General features: G+C 45.8%; 1 protein-coding gene across 1 annotated transcript in view; it reads right to left on the minus strand.

Annotated features, from left to right (window-relative positions):
• The window catches only part of ccm2l (CCM2 like scaffold protein), a 63421-nt gene that overhangs the window by 8218 nt on the left and 50203 nt on the right, over positions 1-5000 (minus strand). The window lies entirely within an intron of this gene.

A 5000-nucleotide genomic window follows, 5' to 3' on the forward strand; every position in this document is an offset into this window, starting at 1 on the left:
AATTCAACCACACCTTTGTTTCATCACAAAACCAGATAGAAACCTCTGTCCGGTGAAGTCCACAAAGGATATTGTGTGTAACAGACAGTTACATGACCTACAACATGGTTAGGCAAGTTAATTTTTTCAATATTTTCAGACTACTAAACAACTATTGATTTAGTTCAATCAACGTAAGCTCAGTATGATGTAGCTGTCCATGGTTCTGATTTCTCTGTGTGCTATTTGGTATTTTTGGTATTAGGATCCCCATTAGCTGTTGCAAAAGCCTAGGCTCCACACAGAGCGTGAAACATGACATCATACAGAACATGAAACATGACATCATACAGAACATGTAACATGACATCATACAGAACATGAAACATGACATCACACAGAACATGAAACATGACATCATACAGAACATGAAACATGACATCACACAGAACATGAAACATGACATCATACAGAACATGAAACATGACATCATACAGAACATGAAACATGACATCATACAGAACATGAAACATGACATCATACAGAACATGAAACATGACATCACACAGAACATGAAACATGACATCACACAGAACATGAAACATGACATCTGTCATACCCTGGCCTCTGTTATATTGATTTTCTGTATTAGTTTAGTTAGGTCAGGGTGTGACATGGGGGATGTTTGTGTGTTTTGTCTAGTTTAGGGTGTGTGTATTGTTTAGGGGGTTGTGTAGTATGTATGGGGTTGTGTTCAGTATAGAGGTTTAGGAAAGTCTATGGTTGCCTGGTTTGGTTCTCAATCAGAGACAGCTGTTTATTGTTGTCTCTGATTGGGAGCCATATTTAAGGCAGCCATAGGCTTTAGGTGTTTGTGGGTAATTGTCTATGTCTAACGTTAGTAGCTGTGTGTGCACTTTCGTTTGTAGCTTCACGTTCGTGGTTTATTGTTTTTGTATAGTGTTCGTTTCATCTTCGTCTCTAATAAAAGATATATCATATCTTCATATCATATCACTCTGCGTTTTGGTCCGATCCATGCTCCTCCTCAGACGAGGAGGAGAACGAACGTGACAGAATTACCCACCACAAAAGGACCAAGCAGCGTGTAAAGCAGCAGCAGGAGCTATATACACAGGATTCTTGGACTTGGGAGGAGATACTGGATGGTAAGGGACCTTGGGCTCAACCGGGAGAATATTGCCTCCCTCGTGAAGAGCTGGAGGCAGCTAAAGCCGAGAGGAGGCGATATGAGGAGGCAGCACGGAAGCAAGGCTAGAAGCCCGTGAGTAAAACCCAAAAATGTCTTGGGGGGGTGGCTACAAGGGAGTGTGGCGAAGTCAGGTAGGAGACCTGCACCAACTCCCTATGCTTACCGTGGAGTGCGAGAGTACGGGCAGACACCGTGTTATGCGGTAGAGGGCATGGTGTCTCCTGTACGTGTGCATAGCCCGGTGCGGGTTATTCCACCTCCCCGCACTGGCAGGGCTAGATTGAGTATTGAGCCAGGTGCCATGAAGCCGGCTCAACGCGTCTGGTCTCCAGTGCGTCTCCTCGGGCCGGCATACATGGCACCAGCCTTACGCATGGTGACCCCGGTTCGCCTACACAGCCCAGTGCCGCATTGGTCGGGCGACGGGGAGCATACAACCAGGTAAGGTTGGGCAGGCTCAGTGCTCAAGGGAGCCAGTACGCCTGCATGGTCCGGTATATCCGGCGCCACCTCCCCGCCCCAGCCCAGTACCACCAGTGCCAACACCACGCACCAGGCTTCCAGTGTGTCTCCAGAGCCCTGTTCCTCCTCCACGCACTCGCCCTATAGTGCGTGTCTCCAGCCCGGTACCACCAGTTCTGGCACCACGCACCAAGCCTCCTGTGAGTCTCCAGAGTCCTGTGCGTCCTGTTGCTGCTCCCCGCACTAGCCTTGAGGTGCGTGTCCTCAGCCCCGTACCTCCAGTTCCGGTACCACGCACCAGGCCTACTGTGCGCCTCAGCCGGCCAGAGTCTGCCGTCTGCCCAGTGCCGCCTGCACTGTCCGTCTGCCCAGAGCCGTCAGAGCTGTCCGTCTGTCCCGAGCCGTCAGAGCTGCCCGTCTGTCCCGAGCCGTCAGAGCTGCCCGTCTGTCCCGAGCCGTCAGAGCTGCCCGTCTGTCCCGAGCCGTCAGAGCTGCCCGTCTGTCCCGAGCCGCTAGAGCCGTCCGCCAGACAGGATCAGCCAGAGCCGTCCGCCAGACAGGATCAGCCAGAGCCGTCCGCCAGACAGGATCAGCCAGAGCCGTCCGCCAGACAGGATCAGCCAGAGCCGTCCGCCAGCCATGACCAGCCAGAGCCGTCAGCCAGCCATGACCAGCCAGAGCCGTCAGCCAGCCATGACCAGCCAGAGCCGTCAGCCAGCCAGCATCTGCCAGAGCCCCCAGCCAGCCAGGATCTGCCAGAGCCGCCAGCCAGCCAGGATACAGAACATGAAACATGACATCACACAGAACATGAACCATGACATCACACAGAACATGAAACATGACATCACACAGAACATGAAACATGACATCACACAGAACATGAAACATGACATCATACAGAACATGAAACATGACATCACACAGAACATGAAACATGACATCACACAGAACATGAAACATGACATCACACAGAACATGAAACATGACATCATACAGAACATGAAACATGACATCATACAGAACATTAATAGACAATAACAGCTCAAGGACAGCACTACATACATTTTGCTAAAGGCACACGTAGCCTCCATATCAATACATAATACAATACACACAAACTATCTGGGTCAAATAGGTGTTGTGCCGTGAGGTGTTGCTTTATCTGTTTTTTGAAACCAGGTTTGCTGTTTATTTGAGCAATATGAGATGGAAGGAAGTTCCATGCAATAAGGGCTCTATATAATACTGTACGCAGGCTGGAATTTGTTCTGGATTTGGGGACTGTGTAAAGACCCCTGGTGGCATGTCTGGTGGGGTAAGTGTGTGTGTCAGGGCTGTGTGTACGTTGACTATGCAAATAATTGGGGATTTTCAACACATGAATGTTTCTTATAAAAAGAAGAAGTGATGCAGTCAGTCTCTCCTCAACTCTTAGTCAAGAGAGACTGGCAGCATAGTATTAATATCAGCCCTCTGATTATAATGAAGAGCAAGACGTGGCGCTCTGTTCTGGGCCAGCTGCAGTTTAACTAGGTCTTTCCTTGCAGCACTGGACCACACGACTGGACAATAAACAAGATTAGACGAAACTAGAGCCAGCAGGACTTGCTTTGTGGAGTGTGGTTTAAAAAAAAGCAGAGCATCTCTTTATTATGGACAGACCTCTCCCCATCTCTACAACCATTGAATCTATATGTTTTGACCATGACAGTTTACAATCTAAGGTAACGCCAAGTAATTGAGTCTCGTCAACTTCAAGGTCCATGTTTGCCCTTTGGCAAGGCTACAGTTCCTTCAGAAAGTATTCACACCCCTTGACCTCTTCCACATGTTGTTGTTGTTACAACCTGAATGTAAAATGGATTAAATAGAGATTTTATTGTCACTGACCGACACACAATACCCCATAACATCAACGTGGAATGATGTTTTTCAAAAAATTTCAAAATATTTATAGAAAATGAAAAGCTGAAATGTCTTTGAGTCAATAAGTATTCAACCCCTTTGCTGTGATAAGACTAAATAAGTTCAGGAGTAAAAATGTGCTTAACAAGTCACATAATAAGTTGCATGGACTCACTCTGTGTGCAATAATTGAGTTTAACATGATTTTTTAATGACTACCTCATCTCTGTACTCCACACATACAATTATCTGTAAGGTCCCTCTGTCGAGCAGATTCAACCACAAAGATCCCTCATGCCTCACAAAGAAGGGCTCCTATTGGTAAAATGGTCAAAATGAGCATAGTGAAGCTATTAATTATACTATGGATGGTGTATCAATATACCCAGTCACTACAAAGATACAGGCGTCCTTCCTAACTGAGTTGCCAGAGATGAAGGAAACCGCTCAGGGATGTGACCATGAGGCCAATGGTCACTTTTAAAACAGTTCGAGTTTAATGGCTGTGATAGGAGAACACTGTGGATGGATCAACAACATTGTAGTTACTCCACAATACTACCCTAAATGACAGTGTCACGTTCCTGACCTGTTTTCTCTTGTTTTTGTATGTGTTTAGTTGGTCAGGGCGTGAGTTGGGGTGGGCATTCTATGTTGTGTGTCTGGTTTGTCTGTTTCTGTGTTCAGCCTAATATGGTTCTCAATCAGAGGCAGCTGTCAATCGTTGTCCCTGATTGAGAATCATATATAGGTGGCTTGTTTTGTGTTGGGGATTGTGGGTGGTTGTTTCCTGTCTCTGTGTTTGTGTTCTGCACCAGATAGGACTGTCTCGGTTTTCACGTTTGTTGTTTTTTGTATTGTTGTAAGTGTTCACAGTTTGTTAAATTAAACATGTTGAACACTAACTGCGCTACATTTTGGTCCTCTCCTTCATCCCAGGAAGAAAGCCGTTACAGACAGAGCGAAAAGAAGGAAGTTTGTACAGAATAAAAATATTCCATAACATGCATCCTGTTTGCAACAAGGCACTAAACTAATGCTACAAAAATTGTGGCAAAGCAATTCCCTTTTTCTTGATTACAAAGTGTTATGTTTGGGTCAAATCCAATACAACACATTACTGAGTACCACTTTCCATATTTTCTAGCATCGTGGTGGATGCATCATGTTGTGGGTATGCTTGTAATCGTTAAGGACTGGGGAGTTTTTCAGGATAAAAAAATAAATGAAAAGCACAGGCAAAATCCTAGACGAAAAATTTGGTTGAGTCTGCCTTCCACCAGACACTGGGAGATGAATTCACCTTTCAGGAACACAATAACCTACCTACAGCTAGCCATACAAACAGGGTTAGGAATGGAACATTTTGGGAACCTGGTTTACCTGGGTTTCCCCCATTTGGTTTATAAATGTATGTATATAACATTGCACTGTTAAA

This window comes from Salvelinus fontinalis, unplaced genomic scaffold, assembly GCF_029448725.1.
Source record: "Salvelinus fontinalis isolate EN_2023a unplaced genomic scaffold, ASM2944872v1 scaffold_0215, whole genome shotgun sequence".
Classification (NCBI taxonomy): domain Eukaryota; kingdom Metazoa; phylum Chordata; class Actinopteri; order Salmoniformes; family Salmonidae; genus Salvelinus; species Salvelinus fontinalis.